This window comes from Maylandia zebra, unplaced genomic scaffold, assembly GCF_041146795.1.
Source record: "Maylandia zebra isolate NMK-2024a unplaced genomic scaffold, Mzebra_GT3a scaffold11, whole genome shotgun sequence".
NCBI classification, from domain to species: Eukaryota; Metazoa; Chordata; class Actinopteri; order Cichliformes; family Cichlidae; genus Maylandia; species Maylandia zebra.
The window spans coordinates 576,275-598,452 of NW_027490041.1; the positions used below are offsets into that span (position 1 = coordinate 576,275).

The 22,178-nt window shown below is 42.5% G+C and overlaps 1 long non-coding RNA gene across 1 annotated transcript; it reads right to left on the bottom strand.

The window, feature by feature from the left end:
* Nucleotides 1–337: 337 nt before the first annotated feature.
* Nucleotides 338–17,374, bottom strand: LOC143415970 (uncharacterized). Its single transcript, XR_013096398.1, has 3 exons — nucleotides 16,569–17,374; nucleotides 4,615–4,720; nucleotides 338–978 (listed from the first exon to the last, which is right to left on the bottom strand). It is a non-coding gene; the product is annotated as an uncharacterized LOC143415970 (long non-coding RNA).
* Nucleotides 17,375–22,178: the final 4,804 nt, after the last annotated feature.

A 22,178-nucleotide genomic window follows, 5' to 3' on the forward strand; every position in this document is an offset into this window, starting at 1 on the left:
CCATATGACTGTTCCCACCACTAACACATGACCCTACGCTGTGTTCCCTGCATCATTTCATGTTTGGCACTGATCACCACCTGCACTCATGTATATATCTTTCTACATAGCACTTTAATTCTTATTCTTACTTTTATTTTTTCATGTCTATTTAAGTGCTATTTATGACACTATGCTTGCACTGAAGCACCGCAGCAATTTCCTAATGTTGTAAACCTGCTCAACATTTGGCAATTCTGATTCTGATCTGAAACAGTCAGGCTAAAATGACAAGATAACAATATAAATACATACCTCACAGTAGCTGCACTTGTAGAGTCTCTTTCTGGTGTGGATCTGTTGGTGTTGTCTCAGGTGACGTGGAGATTTAAAAGTCTTCTCACACAGGTCACATTGATAAGGTCTCTCCTCAGTGTGGGTAAACATGTGTTGTTGTAAGTGTGCGTCTGTTGTAAAGTATTTGCCACACTGTTCACAGCAGTACACATCATGTCTGGTGTGAATGCGTAGGTGTGTATTTCGGCTCCATCTCTGGCTGAAAGTTTTTCCACAGATGTCACAGCTGTATGCCTTAATTCCAGAGTGGGTAACTAGATGCTTCTGTAAGCTCCTACTGTGAGTAAAAGCTCTGCCACACTGATCACAGCTGTATGCCTTAATTCCAGAGTGGGTAACTAGATGACTCTGTAAGTGGCTACTGTGAGTAAAAGCTCTGCCACACTGATCACAGCTGTACGCTTTAACTCCACTGTGAACTGTGAGTTGGTGTGTTTTTAGGTAACCCTTCCTGGAAAAAGAATTTCCACACAAGTCACAGCTGAACGGTCTCTCTCCAGTGTGGATGACCTGATGCTGTTTTAGTTTAGCCCTCACAGTAAAACCCTTCCCACACTCGTCACAGGTGTGTTTTTTCTCTCCCTTTCTTCTGTGAGGTTTGTCGGCCTCCTGAGAGCGCTGACTTCTGGCTCCATGTTGGTCCTGCAGTGACAGAGATACAAACAGAGGCAGTGAGTGAAATGCAGTCGTGGAACAAACTCAACCTTCAAACTCCATTAACACTAGTTTTAAACCTGAAGGTGGAGCGTGGCACCAAACACCTTAAAGGTCTCTTATCCCCACCTGCTGGTAGTTCTAACACATTACATCCAACCTGCTGTTAAAGATAATTCATGACTGTTCAAACACTAAAATCATGCACGCACACACACACACACACACACACACACACACACACACACACACACACACACACACACACACACATTATTTTATAATTTAGATTATTTTGTTGTTTCCTATCACATATTTCTATAATTTGTATAGATTTATACAGAATTATTCAGTGATAATAAATCCTATGTTTGTTTATTCTAAAGGAACCCCGTTAGCTTCCACAACAGATGTTGCTCGTCTTCCGTCAAATACTCACATAAAATATTACACAATAAAGTGGATTCAAGATATCCACATAATTTCACTCTTACATCCACAGTGAGGTTTCACAATTGTTCAAACATAAGCAATCAATAATAATAATAATATCAATAACATTGAGGCACATTATACAAATTTCAAAAACAAATCATGTCTTACAATATTTACAACAACTAAAAGCTCTGTAAATCGGCTTTTAAGTGTTCATTGAAGTTTTGAATAATTCTCTAATTTTTTAAGGCAACTTATTCCACTTAAAAGTTGCTCTAAATGTAACAGTTTTACAAAACGTTACTTTTAACTCGAGCATTTACTAAATTGCAGCTTGTTGAAAACTGTGTAATATGATGATGTATTTCATCTGGATACTGCAGCTGAGCAGAATAAATGTGGTGTGTTTAACAGAATTGCTTTCTTTAGAACTACAAGTAAGCCATAGAATATTTTAGCCTGTACAGGAAGCCAAGAAAGGTTATTATGCATTTTATCAATATTAGTATAGTATGAACATCTTCACACTAATCTGGACGCCTTATTCTGGACTAACTGAAGTCTGTTAAGATCTGTCTTATTAGCTGCTGACCAAATGATTGAACAATACTCCAGATGAGACATTACTAGTGCATTAATGACATCTTTCATAATGAAGAAGTGATACACAAAGAGCATTTCATAGCCATAGCTATGCCTTGTCGGCAGAGTTATGTGACATTAGTGATGTTTGTACTTTCAGCGTTAACTTGCTTTTAAAGCCTTTAAAATATACGCCGTTCAATAGTCGACCTTAATCTGACAGAGAATGTGATGATTTTGTGGATAATTAAAGTCAGTCATATATCCACAAACACAACAAGCTGAAAGTCAGTGATGCTGCTCGGTTTGCAGTCCTGAACATCACGGCACAAGCAGGATCCACTGCACTGTTAATGTTAGCTGTGTTATATTGCTGCCTCTGTTCGGTGGTGTCGAGCCAAACGCACTTTAACGTGTGTTTGAACGAGCTGACGGTTCACTCGTTAAGCTGAAAGAAAGATGCTTTAATCACAGCAGTCACACATGTGTCCACTGCACCATCTGGAACTCTTCTTGTTTACACTCGTAATAACACAAACACTAAATCCTGCTTCTCTGGTGCTGTTGTGTAGCAGTGTGTACACCTGAGACTGTCACCTGTCTGTCTGTCCTGCACTCTCTCTCTGTTTCTTTCTCTCTGATTGTGGAATAAAAGTATGAACATGTGTTTATAAGTTACACTTGTGTTTGAATCCTGCAGCTTATCACACATTTGATTTCCATGTGTGACGACTGCAAGTGTCCAGAGTGAGGACAGACTGAGGGAGCCACTGCTGCACATCATCTGTGAGGCTTTGCAGCCCTGATGATCCACCAGGACAAACTCAGCAGTGTGTGAGGAAGAGGAGGAGGAAGAGCCAGCAGCAGCTGACAGATGGAGAGAATAGACAGACTGTTCCCTGTTTGTGAAGGACTGCTAGGAAAGTTTAACATAACTGTCTGTGCTGAATCAGTCTTATTAGGTAATGTTCAAATAATGTGATCATCCCAGTGTTTCCAGTGTGGGAGAAAGTACTCAGGGCCTTCAAGTTACACACTATGAAAGGCAGCAACAAGTTTAATGTTCACAAACCTAAAGTCTGTATCAGCAGCAGGATGGAGCTAAAAATAAATGTTGGTTTCAGTTCTATGAAGCTTTGAGTATTTTGGATCAGTAGCTGCTGTGTTTGTTGCATCATATTGCTGTAACTGTTTATATGCTTTATATATTCTGAGCTAAGTTGATCTATAGTGTTACATCATATTCTATAAGGATGTTATGTGTTTGTAGACTTTCTGCCCAGTTTGACCCATTTAGCAGACGTCAGCCTGTTTAAGGCTCTGATATCTATTCTGTGTGACTTACAGCAGTTATGACATGGTCTGATTTTCTCACCCAATAAAGGAATATTTCATATATCAGTCGACTCTTCATTCTATCAGACACAGTTATCACAGCTCGTACATTTGCTTTTTACACATATATGTAAGCACTGAACCACATTTAGTACCAACATATTAAATGAACAATATTTGTCTCTTATATATGATACATCTGTATACACACTGTCACAGATACTTGTCTGTGAGTGAAGTGATTAATATAATAACTATAATATTGGCCATATTATATTTACATTACCACAGTGAGATGACTTTAGTCTCATGAACAACATCAGCTAATTGTTATTTACAGCTAATCTTAAACGACTGTTCAGCACAGAAATGAAGCCCAACAATCATGTTTCACAGTCCTGTGGTCTCAGCCTCAGATACTCATCAAATCACACAGAGCTCATGTAGAAACAAATGAACTAAATATGTTCTCCTTCATTTCTGTCAAACAAAGCTGTATGAAACGTTTCCAGCTGTTAGTATCATGGTTGCTAGGCAACCTGGGCAGCGCGACGGAGGCTAGACGTCCCATTTCACGAGCCTACGAGCCTCGCACTTCGGCCTTAGCGGTCTTTGAGTACGCGGCCCTTGAGGACTTTAAAGCTGCAGAACCTGAATCGGGATACAGCCATGATGATCTCCAGCCTCGTGCTCGCCAACATTCTCACCTGAGTTAAGAAGACGATCACTGAAATGGTCTCAGCAGGTCCTTTGATGACAGCAATGAAATGCAGTGGTAAGGCTTTTTGGGGATTAAGTTCGTTTTCATGGCAAAGAAGGACGATGCAGTTCATCTGATCACTCCTCATAACATTCTGGAGTGCAGGCAAAATGCTATTATAAAAACTTAAGCAGCAACTTCTCCAGGTTCCAATATTTATGCAATTCTCAAACCTTTTGGCCACGACTGTATAACCTCTTCTGAACTTTAGTGGATATTATACATGGTTATGCTCAGGATGTGTCGGCCAGTTTCCACTGGAAACGCCTTTTGGTTAAACTGTCAGCGAGGAATTTGCATTTGCACTGTTACATTTTTATATAACTTTAATGCACATAAACAACAGCTGCTTGTTTCAGTGAAAATACATTGATGGGTTTTTAATAAAGTTGTGGAGCTGTAAAGTATTTTGTCTGGTGTCAATTCTATCGTCAGCTACATCGTTATGGCAAATGTTCAAATGTATATGGTGATAAATATCTTTGGTCATATGGTCCTGCTCTGTCTGTCACCTTCTGTGTTGAGCTCATTGTTTCCTCTGTAGTGGCTGAGCTGAGTCCAAGTAGCTGAAAATGTTCCTCTGCTGCTCCGTCAGACTCTCCTCCTCCTGCTGATCAGCTGGGACACAAAACAGATCTTTGTTAGGCTCCACACTGCACTGAAGAGTCAAAGTGTCTCATATGTTCATCTGACAAGTAAAAGAACACATTTTTGTTTCCCGAGGTGGGCAACTTGTTGGAAACAAACACAAAAGGTTTGAGCACTGATACCTGCCATTGCTGGCATTGAAAGATGCAACGCCAGCAATGTGGATTGTCAAGACTCAAACCAATCATCAAGCAAAGACAACAGGGATCATTTGTTTCTGTTTATTTAGCATTCACAGCATTTGTAGTTGCCTTCTGTGCAGGGGAAGTCCACGCACACTGTGTGTTACCGCCATCCGCAGAAGGTGTACACGCAGCGTCGAGCAACGGTGGAGACGGAATTTCAAGCAGGACAACATTTTGCTGCAACAACAAAACGTGAGACATTTGTTGTTTTATGTTTATTTATTGTTATGAGAGAATCATGATCTCAATTCTAAGCAAAAAATCATGATTCTCATTTTATGCAAAATGGTGCAGCACTAACATTAACACAAAACTATTGTTTCACCAGAGAAACACACATGAAGAGAGAGAGAGAGACAATAACAGCTACCAAACAGTCGTCATAATTCGTCACACAATGAGAAAAGGACAAATCAACAAGTAACAATGACTAATTAATATTAAAATCTGTAACATAATGTATTGTTTGGAGTTTAGTCTGATTGGTTCAGGATGACCTGCCATTATCCAATCACACGTCTGCTTACCTGCATCTTTTCTCTTTTTTCTAACCTGAGCACCTGATGGCTTTGAACTTTTGTTGTCCATCTTCCATTGGTTTGAATTTTGCGCTCCAGTACAAACACAAATCCCCCAACCCGAGGATCAGCACAATTAACCTAACAGACCTACACCTTAGTTCACAGATTCACTTTGTCTAAGGTTGATTTCTGGGATTTCACACAACCCAGGATTCAGATCGTGAATCCATGATGGGCTTGGATTTACATCATTATAAATGAAATGTGCTCTACTTGGAAGCAGCCGGCCCCGCCCCTTTTGACGGGTTGTGTGAGACTTTAAATCATCAAACTGTAAATTATAAATTTAAATTGTTATTGATCCTTTACCTCGAGTCCTAAAGTGTAGATTTATTTTCTTACTCTTCTTATATTTATTGTTTGTTTACTTGCACCGCTGTAACTGCAGCCTCGTCGTCTCGTCTCTCTATATGCTGGACTGTCTGTAGCGGAGATGACAATAAAGTTTACTTTGACTTCAGCAGCGCGCAGGCGCACCGAGGGCTCTCGCGCTCACTTTATAGAATTTAGAAAAAACATCGGTGCAGATTATAAGTCTGTATCATAATATCTGTTTGTTGTGTTGTTTTTATTTTGTTTTGCGAGTTGGTTATTAGATGCCGCTCCAGCCAGCCAGAGACTCTTCCCCACCACCACTTCCCCTGCCAGTGGCGGACCCCCTCAGACATCGGTGCGTTGGTGGTTCTTTGTGTCCGGGGATGGGCGTCCAGGTACACACCGGCTCACTCCTTGGCGGCCGCTTATCGGGGCCTGGAGCCTGGGGCTCGCTCGGGCCACTTCGGAGGTGGGGTGCCCCCGGCCTCTCGGCCTGGGGCTCGGTCACTCAGGCGCAGCTGGCTGCCGGCGGAGCTCACGGGCGCGTCACTGCAACTCCCCCTGGCTTCTGCTCCGCGGCTGCTGAGTGAGCCCTCATCTGGGACTCTCCTCAGCTCTTTCCGGGACAGTGGCGCAGCTGCCCCTCTGTTGGTCTTCCTTGGTCTCTTGTGTTCTGGGGGCCTCTGGATGTCTGGAGTTTTGATCTCCTCCACACCTGCTTCACGCCCTGGAGGACGGGGCTGTGGCCCCCCCACACCCTCTAGCAGATTATTACATGAAGGAACCTTTTAAAAAAACAAAAAACAAGCGCGTCCATGCTCACAGGTGTACACACGGGTGATCACACCCACAAACTACACCCTTTTTGGCTCCTACCTCAAAGCACACTGTGTTCTGTTGATCTTATGTGCTGCACAATAATGTTTAACATTTAGTATTTACTGTCATATTCCCATATATCATTGTGATGTTGTTTATTCTATTACTCTTGTTCTCTTCTGCTTGCTTTCTTTTTTCTTTCTCAGCAGGTGATCCAGGTGATCGATAGATGCATTTTTTTTTCTCTGCCCGTTCTGTTGGTTTTTGTCTTTTGCCCTTCTCCCCCGTCCCTCTTCTCAGCTGTTTCTCTTTCCCTCTTTCTTTCTCCCCTTCTTTCCCCCAGTCAAGTCTGTCCCGTATTCAGTAAGTGAAAATAAAATAAACAATAAAAGGTGAATCAAATGGACCATTACGGCAAGGCTGGGATGGTCAGTTTGGTAAAGTAAATCCGTTGGGCATCTTTCTTTGCCTTTAGACAACAATTCTGATGGCAAAAGAGCCAAACGGGACAGGCCAAAGAAAAAAAAAAAAAAAAAAGAGGAAAAAAAAAAAAAAAAAAAAAAAAAAAAAAAAAAAAAAAGAAACAACATGTTCAAAAAGCTCACTCACAAAAGGAGACCCTCTGTCAGAAATGAGGTAAGTGGGTGTACCATGCTTAGCAAAAATGTCAGTGACGAATTTACCAGCTGCTACCTTAGATGTAGCTTCTTTGACAGCACTGGCTTCAACCCATTTAGTCAAATAGTCAACAAACACGATCAAATAAGCATTACCAGTGGGGGTGCGGGGAAGTGGCCCAACAAAATCCACACCCACATACTCCCAGGGTTTCTGGGGGACAATGGGAACCATAAGACCGGCTGCTTTGTTCTGACTTGGCTTGGTGAGTTGGCACACTGAGCATGAAATCACATAGCGTTTCACATCAGCTGCCATTTTGGGCCAGAAAAACCTAAAACGCAGTCTAGCCAATGTCTTAGAAACACCCAAGTGACCTGCTGTGGGGTGGTCATGGTAATAGTCCAGCAAGGTGCCTCTCATGGAAGTAGGGGCAAACAGTTTCAGCTCTTTCAAAGGGTGCAAAGCACATGTGGACTTGGGTTCTCTGTGATACAAAAGAGAGTCATACACAACATACTGTAACAAGGTGGCATTGTCCGAGCTGTTCAGAGAGTCTGCTTCAATGTCTCTGAGGAGTGGACCTGTGACATGATCGTCTAACTGCAGCGGTCTCAATTGTGAACGGTCAGCCAGAATGACGGGGGACAGAGTACAAATGTTCAGGCTGCCCATAACAGCATGATCTGGTAAAAGATCAGTCGGCCTGTCACAGGTCAGAGGCAAAGGGTTGCATGACAGTGCGTCGGGAACTTTGTTCTGTGCACCAGGTTTATGCACTATTGTGAAATCAAAGTCCTGCAAACGAAGTGACCAGCGGGCGAGTCGGCCCGTTGGGTTTTGACGAGACATGAGCCACCTGAGACTGTTGTGGTCAGTGAAGATAGTAACATGAACACCTTCAACATATGGGCGGAAGTGTTCCAGAGCCCATATCACAGCGAGGCACTCCTTCTCTGAAGTGCAGTAGGGGAGTTCAGCTTTGTGAAGGGAGCGACTAGCAAAAGCCACAACGTACTCACGACCCTTGTCATCCTTTTGCATCAACACTGCCCCAAGACCAATGTCACATGCATCGGCGTGAATGGAAAAGGGGGGGTTGAAGTCTGGAAATGACAGGATCGGGGCTGATGTGACATGATCCTTCAAAGTGTCCATGGCCCTTCGACAGCTGTCGTCCCAGTGGAAAGCATTGTCCTTTCTGGTGATGGCGTGAAGAGGTTCGGCATGGCGGGCATAATTCTGAATGAAGCGTCGATAATAGCCAGTCAAGCCAAGGAACTGACGGACGTGTTTCACTAAGGTTTGGGTTTTCAAACTCCTTAACCGCCTTTACTTTGTCCGGATCGGGCTTAACACCTGATGATGTGATGCGGTACCCGAGAAAGGTGAATTCATCGAGGCAGAATTGGCACTTTTTGAGCTTCAATGACAAGCCAGCAGCCTGGAGTCTGCCCAGCACCTCCTCAAGATCCACTATGTGCTGTTCAAAGGTAGGTGAGGCGATAACAATGTCATCCAGGTAGACTGCGCACGTTTTGCAAATGAGGCCAGCAAGCACAGAGTTCATGAGTCTCTGAAAAGTTTCAGGTGCGTTGCAGAGCCCAAAGGGCAGCACCCGAAACTGGAAGAGACCGCAAATGATGAAGGCAGTTTTAGGCTTCGAGTCCTCTGCTACAGCAACCTGCCAATAGCCTCGCGCTAAGTCCAATGTCGAGACAAACTTTCCTCTTGCCAGAAAGTCCAAAGACTCATCTACACGAGGCAGGGGATAAGAGTCTTTTCGGGTAACTTAGTTGAGCCCTCGAAAGTCCACACAAAACCTTGGTTCCGTGGCCGCTCTATTTACAATGACTACAGGAGCTGCCCAAGGGCTTGTGGAAGGTTCAATGATGTTGTCCTTCAACATTTGTTGCACTTGTTCTTCAATCACACGTTTCTTAGCAGGTGACGTGCGATAGGGTGGGAGATTGACAGGTGTTGCATTGCCAGTCTCTATGGCGTGCTCAGTGAGAGCCGTTCGACCAAGTTGACCATCAAACAAGGAGCTAAACTTGCTGAGCAGATTTAGTAAAGCATCCTTGTTGTTCTCTGAGAGACTTGCTTCAGACAGTTTGGCTGTTAAGTCTGAGCGAACCAAGTCCAAAGACATCAGTGTTCCAGGTGAATGTGAGTAATCATTTTGAAGGTCCTCTTCATTGTCTGCGAGTGGGCAGGGGATGTCCTCAATGTAGACTGTTCTAGTGGGAATGTGAATAGAAACAGAAGCTCTTGCCATAAAATCCATTCCCAGAATGAAAGGAGAGGACAAATCTGGTATTATGGCAAAACGCTGGTAAAAGTTCTTGTTCATGAATCCAATATTGAGCCAAATAACACCAACAGGGATACAGGGAGCATTATTGGCGAGGTTAAGTGCAGGACCATTCCACTCACTTGTGTTTCTAGGGTAAGAGTCATTTACTTGAATGAGATCTGTTCGTACAGCCGAGAGGGAAGCACCCGTGTCGAGGGTAGCATCCACAGATGAAGCATTGAAGTTCACTTTCGTTCTTAGTGGGGTATTCCAGTGGACTTGTGAAAAATTGTCTTCCAAGTGTCCAAGACTGTGTCCACCCTGTAGTGAATCGGGCGTGTGAGGCTCCGTTAGTAACTGGGGGAAGGTTGGCCTCTGTGAAATGTCCTCCCCCCCCCCGTAGTTTCCCGACTGCCTGTATTGTGGCTGGGATGTGGTGCTGCTTAATTCCACCTTTTCATGGCCAGGGTCAGAGGGGCCAGGTGCTGGCAATGGCTGGACTGGGCCATGCCTAGCGGTGTTCGAGGCTCGTTGTGGCAAATGAGGTTGGGTGTTACAGTTTGGGCAGGTGCGTGTAGTGAACCCTGGCTGAGAGCATTTGAAGCAGTAAGGTTCAGGCTTATAGTTGTCTTTGCTACATAAAGCAGGCTGTGGTCTTTGTCGTCCAAGCACTGAGTGAAGCTCATGAGCGCGTAGCAGCAGGTCCATTACAGAAGTGACATTAGCGCCATACAGGGCAACTCTGTATTTTTCGAGAGCATGTTTACTAATTAGGTCAATTCTGTCTTTTTCAGGTGGGGGGCTCTTCAGTTTGTCAAACTCACTCAACATGTGGGCGACAAAGGTTGGGAGCGGCTCGTCCTGAGCCTGAACACGATCCAAAATTCCTCTCAGGATGCGTTCTTGGTTGTCGGAGGGCAGAAAAACTGTCTTAAACAGTTGACAGAATTGAGCCCATGATGTGATGTGGGAGCTCAGTGCCTTGAACCATTTCCCGGGCTCTTTTGCAAGAAAGTGTGGCAGTTCGTTTAGCAATTGCCCATCAGTTAGGTTCAATGAGGCTTTGTATGTGCCAACTGCATTTAACCATTCCTCAGGTTGCACTTTTCCGTCCCCAGCATACACAGGAGGCTCCAGCTTTGCGTGATGTAAAGCTGCCGCAATCACTCTGGAAGTGCTACTGAGTTCAAGTGAGTGAGATGGGAGGAAAGGATTTGTAGGTTGAAATGGGTTGCTGGGCAGGAACGGATTGGTACTGTTGGTGGGTTCAGTTTTGTCCATCACATGAACATGAGGTGTCGATGTGGCCATTGGGAAAACAGGAGACTGTGGGACTGCAGGAGGGGGAGAGTTCCCCGTTGTGAGTTGGTCCCACTGCCTTCGTAAACTCTGCTGTATGTTCAGTGAGTCACGTAAACAATCACTAAGCTTATTCACCTCAGTTCTTAACTCCACCACTTGTTGGCTAAGGCTAGGAGTCACATTTTCAACTATCTGGCACATAGGTAACGAGGTAAGTTCCATGTCTGAGTCAGAGTCGTCTGGGCAGTGTGCCATTGCGATTTCAAAAAAATTAAGCCGCTCCAGGGCACAGCGCAGTTATTGATATAGCAGTAAAAGAGTCAGTTAGGTCAGACTAGAAAGACAAAACTGCAAAAATGCGTTCAAGATTAAATTTAGAAAAACCACATATAAAATTTCGCCCAACAACTGAAATTAGACTGGAGTGATCAGAACCATGTTATTACAATAGCATGTCTGCAACACTAGAGCTCAATGGAAGATTAGTTTTAAGTCGTTTCGTTATACTGAGCCGTTATACTCTCTCTTTTTCTTTCTCCCAAGCGGAGCAGCGGCACACCACGGTATCCAGAAATTAGTCGGGTCCCACCTGAGCTGAGGCTGCGGCCATGGCTGGAGAAAACGTCCGAGCGTCCGCAAAACTGGGGGGATCTCCGAGACAGTTCACGTGCTAGAAGAGAAGAATCCTCGGCGGGATGCAAAAATTGTCTGAAGTCCAAGGGGAAAAAGTTCGGGCGCCAGTTGTAACGTGCAGTGGAGATGAAGCCAGGGGTGTGCAGGTGGATAGCGAATGAGCAACAGCTTCTGACTTTCCAAAAAGTACTCATTTATTTACAATATCAAAAATAAAAGTGCTACCTCTACCACACATTACTAAAGAGCACACTAGTCCACGTACACACGGGAGCATCCATTACAGGAGGAGTGCGAAGAAGAACAAAAAGGGGGTGACACCAGTCGTGAGACAGGAGGCGCCGCCATGTGGTGATACTCTGCATTACAATAGCAACTGTTACAATATAAATATTGTTCTGAGAGGCTTTTTGTTGGTTGAGTCTGAAATTGATTGTATGTACAATTCATATCCTTATAAAAAGGCAGAAATATGGTGTTTTATTAATAAACTTACATTTATGGATATAAAATAGCTAAAAGTATTAACATGCCTCAGAGAAATCACTAATAACACTAAGGGCTGGACGGATTTGATTTGCATTCTTCAAGAAGAGTGTGGTGTCATCAGCTAGCTGGCTGATGATGAGCTCCTTATCAGCTGTGCTGATTCCTTGTATAACAGGTCAAATCTCGGGGTGGAGTCTTAATCATTTTAATTGAGCTATTGCCATTCGTGTACAAGGTTTTGATAGCTTTACAGAAAAATGCCAAATTTTTCCAAAGAGTGGAAAATAAATTGATGTTCAATTGTATCAAAAGCCTTTTAAAAATCCAGGAAGAGAATGAAGCTATAGTCAGATACCAAATCAGAGTAATCAAGTAGATCTAAAACCAGTCTCATGTTCTTAGAAAGGTGTCTGTTTCTCATAAAGCCTGATTGTGTCTCATCGATAATTGTGTCCAAGAACTCTTTCATTCTGTTAGCAAGTACTAAAGCCATAATCTCATAGTCATCATTGAGCAGACAGATGGGTCTCCAATTATCAATGAGAAGTAAGTCTTTGTTTGGCTTTGGAATAAGTGTTATGAGACCCTGAGTAAGAGTAGGAGGGAGGATGTTATTCTCTACACTTCCTATGAAAAGCTGCAGTAAGAACGGAGCCAGGAGATTAGAAAATGATTCATAAAACTCTGCAGTTAAACCATCTGTGCCGGGAGATTTGTTGGCCTTAAGTGCAGAAATAGGATTACAAACGTCCTCCACAGTCAGAGGGCTGTCACAGTGACTTCTATCTTCCACAACAATAGTTTTTAGGTTTTTAATATTATTGAGAAACAACGTTGAGACATATATATATATATATATATATTCTACTTTTCTAAATGATTGACTATTTCAATGGAGAACCTAAATGACACGGACCCGTGTTTGTTATTACATATCTCTATTTTGAATGTGACAAGTCTATCATTGCCTGTTATTCATAGGTATTCACAGAGTTTTTGGCCTTTTTTTCCTCTATAACAGTTAATTGACTCTTTACAGTGGCCTGCTATGGTTAATAATAACATGTTCAGTCATGAGTGAAATCAAAGCTTTTCTTCACTTTAGCATTTAACATTCCCAACAATATAATGTGATACCTTAATTAACCCTTTAAGACCTACCATAGAACCAAGTCCGCCAGAGCTTATATTATATTTTTACATGCTGTGGAGCCATTTTTGGGAGCATTTCAAGTTGCTATACATCAATACAACCATTATAGCCCAGATTTTAATAATATGTATTCATTAAGTGCATAGTAATTACATAAATTGCAAAAAAGTGCAATAAACTACAAAAAAATTGAAAATCGTTTTTGCTTTTTTTAACATATATTTGTAGTTAGAGAAATTTAAGAGGCTTATCCCTCAAAACTGTAAATACAAAAAAGTTGCACAAAATAGTTTCCCACCACAGGAAATTTATTTTGAGTGTCTTCATAATTTTATTTTTGAAATACACCAATTTTTATACACTGCAAGAAAAACGAAAATAAATATTATAGTGCAAATTTGCAAAAAAGCAGCATATGCATCAAAATAAACTATTTCCAGCAGTGCAATATGAGTCCTAAGCATCCCAGAAACGACACAGAAAGGCATAAAGTCAAAGATAACTTTTAAAAAGACCAGTATATGCCCTGAGGCCCTGATCATAAAAAAGACTACATTTCCGCGAAAATGACGTTACTTCCGGTTTCGGGCAGGTAATGGCGGAAATGCAAAAGTTCGCGCTGACGTCTATTCCAACGTAGGAAGTGTTATGAACAGCTGATCGGATTGGCAAAGCGTGTTTCTGGAATATTATGTTTTTGTTCCTGCAAGCGCTTTTTATGCAGTTTTTGCAAAGCTTTATGTGGAAGGAAACCGTGACCTAGGACAAGCTGGCATGAGATGTAAGTACAACTCCTCCGGTTTCATATGCAAAAAATTTTTTTTGTGCTAGCTTACGTGGTTGCAGTGCTACTGGGATTTAAAAATAGTTACGCAAAACAGAGCGTGTCCGCTCCGATCGGCTCTAAAGGGTTAAAACACAGCTAATAAAACACAATTTTCTTAATGCAAACATCAGTGACTCAACATTAGCAACCAAAGGGTTCAGTCTACAGCTCACACTCATGTGAAGCTACAGCCTCCCCCTTTAGTCTCTGTCATCCTTCTGCTCCTGCACAAACAAAGCAAGACAAAACCTCCACCCTTCTTCTACAGGCTGGGTGAATTGTTGTGGACATTCACCAATCCTAAAGTCGGCACCGTTTTTGTCTCAGTATCAAGTCAGTTAAACTTTTAGTCGTCAGTCCATCACAGTCCAGTCACATGCATACATCCACACACATTCATACCAGATATTGCTGATAATGGAGTCTCACACGCAGCCTATTCGAGCCTCCATCACCAGCAAGATGACGTCATCATTTTAAAGGAAAACAGTTCCTTGTTTTTGGACTGGATTGACTCGCTGCAATCCTTTTAGGCTCAGGACTTCTCATGTGATCAATGTCACATATAAGTGAATTTCTCCCAAGCCCATTATAATCATGGAGAAAAACACTTTGCCACTGTTTCCAGTAAGAATATTTTATAGCGCTTTAAAGTTCAACCTCTCAGGTCTGGATTAAAGAGCTGATTTGTTAAATCGGGAACTCACAAAATACCAAAATATCACCACCGGTGGATCACACCTCTCAGATGTTCTTATCTCAGTGCACTGTAACAAAAGCACAAACAAACGCAACCAATAAAATACTAATAAAGTAACAAATACTGGGGCCCATTGCAAACATGTCCAAGCATAAAACCATCTTTCTCTCTCTTAGAGAAAGAAAACAATCCAAACCTCACTGATAGAATCAACCTAGTGTCAAGCAAAACCCAAAAATCAACCAAAACTTCACCAGAAAGTTTTCCTCCCTCCCGGGACAATATTGTGCAGGAATACAGGCACCGTAACTCCTTTTGCACTGACAAAAACATGTTGGATTTACTTGATTCAATAGTGGACACTGGTTGCACACAAAGGTTTTGCTTTGGCAGAAACTTAAACAACTGAGTTAAATCAACACAACCTTTTCATATTCAGTAAAGCTGCATGTTGTGTTCATAAAACACGATTGAAACATGTTCAGATGGAGTAAGTTGAGCTCCTGGAACATTTTAATCCTTCAATTGAAATTGAATGGGTCTACAACAACTACCATCCTCCTATCTCTATCCTGGTTGCAGCAGGGCTGGGAAATAACCCTGAAGTGATAGGTTACCAGGCAGGGTACACCCTGGACAGCTCACCAGTCTATCAGATAGAAACACACAGCCGTTTACATTCATGGATAATTTAGCCCAGGACCTTCTTACTGTGGAGCAACAGCACTAACCAGCATGCCAACAATGGAGGAAATACAGGAAAGCTATGATTTCCTGTATTTGAGGCAGAATTATTTTGTTCTTGCCCTTGACAGGTTAATCCACAATAAATAGCAACAGCATGCATGTGGTGTGTGTGTCGTTGTTTGCCTCTTATAACTCCAGTGATTTTCCTGTAGTTTGAAATCTTATGCGGTGTTGACACAATAATTTGTTGTAAACCAGGAAATTCCCAACTGTGGTAGAAAGCACAGCTTAGCCTGAGCAAATGTTCAAAGAAAAGTCGTCACTTCCTGATTTCTGCTTCACTGATAAATATTGTCACACTGGGGTTTTTGCAAATGATATCAGTGAGCACTGTGTGGCAGCTGGAGTCAGACAACTGAAGCTCCCACAATCAAGACCACAAACAGCTTTCAAAGGAGATTTGAAGCTTTTCTGGCAGCAAGCTTCATGATTTATGGGACTGGAACTGGAACAGAAACTACCTGATCACCAATGGTGAGCTGGCATGGAATTATTTTTATGACATTTTATCAAAGTTATAAATAAGCATGCCCATTAACACATAGTGAGTGAGCATGTTGTCTTCCCACGCAGTGAACAGCGGATGCTAATGTTTTTGTCACTTTTTACAGAGTCAAACTCAAAGTAAGGTCAGTGCTTCCACGCTTTAAACGCTGCACGCTCACACTCTCTCCACACTCGATAGATTATCCATTGTTCATCTGCACACAGCTGCGGTTTTAGTAACGCAGTAACGCAGCGTGCTTACGGGAAAGTAACAGTAATCTAATTACCTTTTTTCCAATAGTAATCCCTCACTTTACTCGTGTCTTGAAAAAAGTAATCGGATTACTGCCCATCTCTGGTTGGAGCTGTGCACTTGTGGGTTCCACCTTGTGTACACGTTTATCTTTGCTGTGTGTACTTGTACCTCTGAGTGGAAGCTGAACTCTTGAGTTCGAGTATCGAAGCATCAGCTGTGACGTTAAAGTCCAAACAGCTCGTTCATTTGACGTGCAAATGAACGAAGGTAACGCCGTTTTCATGTGGATGTGTCACTGAGACACTTTCCACATCCACAGCTCACAAAATGGGAAAACTATAGAAGTATAACAATGAAGAAGTTACTATGTTACGGGTCCCAAGGATGAAGACCTCGATGACAAATATGTTACCTGTAAAAGCAGGTGAAGAGCAGAGTAAGGAAGACACGATGCGTCTCTGCTTTCCTCCAGAACGTGTCTGAGTCTGATTTATTTCACACAAATAAATGCTATAAAACACTAAACATGAGCTTTCAATATACTGTTCAGCTGGTTCCTCATTCACATCAATTACATTTACTTATTTCACAACATCAGTGAAATATACTCTTTTTAACTGGTTCAGTTTCTCAAGTTCACACTTCTTTCCATAACAGCTACATCCTTTTATCATATCAATAAACACATCACATTGTCTTCTGCAGTGTCTTACTGGCTAAACAGTTCTATTCAATAACAGCATTGGTAAATACATTACATTTGTTCCCTCCAGTAATTTACTGGCAAAATCACTATTTAGTGCATCATGAAACACAGCTTGTTTAATCAACCCATGAATGCCTCTGTTAGCTACACAGAGTTGCTCAGAGTGCTTGTGTTACACTAGCTAATCTACTCAGTCACTTTAACAGAACTATTAACATTCACATCTCACAGAACTGATTTGATTGGAGCATTACAACACGTTTGCACAGAGCATAGGAGCGCACTGACTCTGCTTCACGAGCGCTCCACCTAACGAGCGGGCTCGCGGTGCGGTCGCGCGGGACACTCCTCTGGTTTTCTCCCGTGTTTACATATAAATAACTTTGGCGGACCGCCTTAACTCTCCCATTCACATTAACGTGGGTAACCATGGTGACAATAAACAACATTTTCGGTGCGAGCACCGTGTACCGACCTGTAAAAGCAGGTGAAGAGCAGAGTAAGGAAGACACGATGCGTCTCTGCTTTCCTCCAGAACGTGTCTGAGGAAGCAGCGGAAGGTGGGCTCCACTTACTGCTCCCCGAAACCCCGGAGCAAGCACCAAAGTTCCGCCCTCACTGCTTTCTAACATAAAATGAATCCCTGTTACATGGATTTTCTATCCTCTTAAAGAAACTGAAAATAAATACATATAGCAATGAAAAATGTCCCGTTACATGAGTGTTTTACACAAAATAATATTCATGTGGTCATTCCCTCACAGGGGTGCCACAACTACACTGCTGTTTTGACAGAGACACAGTGTGTTTATCTAACTTGGCTGAAGCCAAAGTTCTCCAGACAAATTCAGTCTGTTTCTGCCAAGTGTGAACTCACTGGATGAGCGCCAGATACACAGAATCAAAAAGGGATAAATTACTTTTCTTATGTCATGTTCCCGTCACAAACTGGCTCAAGGAGAGGGGAAGCAGGAGTCCACAGATGAAATGTTCCTATAAATAAAGTGGAATTTATTCAAACTTTACCAAAACTTCAACACATCAAATACAAGCAGTTCAGCAGGGAGTGGATGTGTGTTGCATGTGCCAGGTGGATGCAGAGAGAGGCCAGGGCCACGTTCAAACCTGAACACGCTGCACAGTGTTTTGTTCCATTTGTTAGGGATGAATGAAATGCTTCCTTGAAAGGATGTGTGCAGTCACCAGTGGGCGTGGAAGCATGTGCGCCCTCATTTGGTGGGTGTGCAAGAAAAGTCATCCTGTCACACAGCAATGCCTACATAAATCACACCACTCTGCTTAAAATAATAATGTTTAGTGAAGCAGGTGAAGCAAAGGGCTGCTTTTAATAGGCTGGGAGACCCAGGTGTGCTGCTTTAGCTGCTGAGCCTCTTATGACAGAACAGCGGAGAGTGGTAAGAAGGGAGGAGGGGGTCTGGCTGTGTTTGTGAACGATAGATGGTGTAACTCTGGGCATTTCTCTATCAAAGAGACGCTATGCTGTAAGGACATTGAGCTGCTAGCGGTTAGCATGAGACCGTACTATCTACCACGAGAGTTTACACACGTGATTATGATAGCTGTGTATGTCCCGCCCTCTGCTAACGCTGCAGCAGCCTGTGAGGTCCTGCACACTGTAACCAGCAGACTCCAAACACAGCACCCTCAGGCCCTTTTCCTGATCTCTGGGGACTTTAAAGATGATGTAACCATTTAATTATGGTTACATAATTAATTATGTAATTAATTATGCAAAATGCAAAACGCTCAGCTGTGTCTCCAATCAAAGCTCTGTAACTTCAGAGGTGATGTTCATATGTTGACTAATGGTTTTCTTTCATTTTTGATGTACTGCAGAATATTTGTATAAAATCCAGGCCAGGAAAATCTCCTTCATGTGTTTCTGTGTTTTGTCTTCAGCTACGTTGACACAAAGGCCTCTGCTGTGACGCTCACACCTTTGATAAAGTCTGGAGAGTGTCAGCTTCCTGTTTATAGATACAAAAATATGTAATGTTGTGAACTCTGGCCGCAGCGGCGCAAGAAAAAGGAGAATTACGGGAAGCACTCACAACAGGTAAAATCAAAATAACAAAGTAAAGTACGATAAAATAAAAACAACAAAAGAACAACACAATATACTTCCCCGTACTGTTACTGCTAACCTCTGTTAACCTAGTAACTCTTAACTTCTAACTGACAGCTGGTCAATAAACGAGCTCCATAAACGCTCCATATTCACCTTTACATGGAATATAAACGGAAAAGAAGAAACACAGTGCTGTGTCAGCGTTAGACATATAGATATATCCTTGCTTTTAATACATTTGAAGGTGGGTGGGAGAGGTGCTTCTCCGCGTAGTCTACGGTCTCTTTGGGATCGCTAAAGCTTTTCCTCACATCACCATGGGTCACTAACAGCTTTGCAGGGTATAGCAGTCTGTACCTGACGCCGGTCATCCCACGTAGTCTTCCTCTCATATTTGCAAATGCGGCTCTGCGTTTCCAACAGAGGGAGGGAAATCTGGGAGGATGTTTATTTTAAAAACCCTTATACATCAGGTTCTTGTTCTCTGCAGCTTTCAGCAGAATTTCCTCACCAATGTGGTAGTAGTGCAATCTCAAGATGATGGGCCGAGGAAGATGACTTTGTTTGGGACGCTGGCGATTCGCTCTATGTGCTCGATCGATGAGTGGCTTCTCCTCGAGAGATAGCGCCTCCGCCAACAGGTGTGAACCAACTCAGTCATCTTGGGTCCCTCTGTGCCTTCTGGTATTCCTGCAGTTCTTAAATTATTCCTCCTGGAGTGCCTCAAGAGCTCCACATCTCTCATCTAACTTCTTTACCTCCGCAGACAAACGCTCCACAGTGGCCTGGAGAGTGGCGATGGTGTCAGAGTGGTTCGAGGCACAGTCCTGCAGTTCAGTCAAAGTGTTATCATGCCTGGCCACGTCGCTTTTTATGTCCGAGGGCTGGATGCTCTGGTTCAAGGATGATATCTCGCCTCCTATGGTGGTAGAAATCTCTAATATGCAAGTGTCCAGTGCTAGTTAGTTAGTTCTAGTTCTAGTGGTTAGTGGGGCTTTATTTGATGATTCTAGTGTGTGTTACATTGTTGTCATATTGTTGAGTCGCAGAGCTGTACAGTGTTACAGTTTCTGTAGAGTCTGGTATAAGGAACTCAGATCCCTCTGTGAATAATGTTCACTGAAACTGATCTGTAGTTAATGAACTAGTCAGGATTTACACTAGAGAATGTTTCTGCCATTACATGGCCTGTATTTGTAGAGCGCTTTACTCGTCCCTAAGGACCCCAAAGCGCTTTTTTGCCCAAGGACACAACGACCGAGACTGTCCCAGCCGGGGCTCGAACCGGCAACCTTCCGATTACAAGACGAGCTGCCAACTCTTGAGCCACGATCGGCCCACATATTGTTGTCTTTTGTTGCAGACACCAAGTGTTGAGATCCTGTCTCAACCTCCTACATTCTTCCAGCAGGTTACACATTATTTTTTGTATTTGGAATCAAATATATGTGTCAGTTGGGCCTAGTGCAGGGGTCAGCAACCTTTAACACCCAAAGAGCCTTTTGGACCCGGTTTCCACGCAAAGGGTCAGGGTTCGGGAAAACACTGGGAGCCGCAAATACTTTGTGACATCTAAAATGAAGATAACACTGTGTATATTGTTTTTACCTTTATGCTTTGTGTGAACAACTACAGTGTGTTGCTTATGAAATCCATGAAGTGCTACAGAGAAAATTACATTTGATTTATGTAATGAACACATTTTGAGCTCTTAAAGAAATATAACAAAGGAAAGCTGAACTCCAATGATCCATGTAGCAAACACAAACTGTTATATCGCCTTTGGGCTTTTGGAGCCTTGACCTGACTTTTAAAAAAAGCGCGTTCATGCAAACATCGTCGGGTCTGCCGTGATATGTTTACAACGGGACTTCTGCTCCTGAACCTCTGCGCACAGCGTCTGCAGGTAAGGTAACTTTATTTATACCCAAAGGCAAGGTAAATTTGCTTTACAGAAAAATGGCAGCATTTGACATCCCTTTAAAAACACACATACCTAGTAAATATATAAAACTCACTGTGACACATACTTTAATATTTCGAATCAAAAACAGTTCTTATTTAATTCAGTGACAGCAACGGGGACAAAGCTGTTTTTATAACGCTTTGTCCTGCATCTCGGAAATAGAAACCTCCGTCCTGAGGGAAGAAGCTGAAATTCACCCCTTAGAGGATGGGAACCATTTTTAAGGATTGATAAAGCCATCCTCTGTACCTGCTCAGAGTACAGGGAGGCTAAACAAGACTGTGGCTCAGCTATCAGACGACTGGACCATCTCACTATCTGATTCAGAGAGTTTTTCTCTGTGACAGAGGTCTGACCGAACCATGCCACCAAACAAAAGGATAAAACAGACTCAATAAAAGAACGATAAAACAAAGTTAACATTTTTTGGTCAATGTGGAAATGAACAAGTTTCCTAAGGCAATAAAGGTGCTGGTGACCCTTTTTACAAACTGATTTGCAATTTTGATCAAAGTTCAGTTTTTCATTGATTATGGTCCCAAGATATTTATATGATTGTACTTGCTCTATTTTCTGACCTTTAATTAAAGTGACTCCGTGCCCATTTTGTTGTTTCCTAAAATCAACAACCATGTCTTTTGTTTTAGATAAGTTCAGCTGGAGATAAGACTCCTCCCACCACTGAACAAAGTCATCAATGACTGGGCCGTGGTTAGTTTCACCCTCTTTCAGTAAGCTGACAATAACAGAGTCATCTGCATATTTAATAATGACCCTGTTTTCATGTCTGCCCTGACACATGTTTGTATAGAGAGTGAATAATAAGGGCGATAGGACGCAGCCTTGAGGAGAACCTGTGGAGGAGAACACTGGGTCAGACAGAACCCCATTTATTCTCACTCTTTGTGACCTGTCAGTTAGAAAATCTAAAATCCAGCCCAGCAGGTTTTTCCTGATTTCAAACTGTTCTAAAAGTCTTTTAATTAAAATATGGGGCTGTGTTGTATTAAAAGCCGAAGAAAAATCAATGAAAAGAAGTCTTGCAAAAGTCCCTTTACTCTCTACATGTTTAAGAATCAGATTTAGTAAAGTCAAAAGTGCGTCCTCCACTCCTCTGTTGGGCCTGTATGCAAACTGCATTGGATCCAGCTGACCTTCAGTCTCTTCATAATCACATTTCTGATGATTTTTTCAAAGACTTTCATGACAACTGAAGTGAGGCAACAGGCCTGAAGTTGTTTAGATTTAGGGACAGGAACCA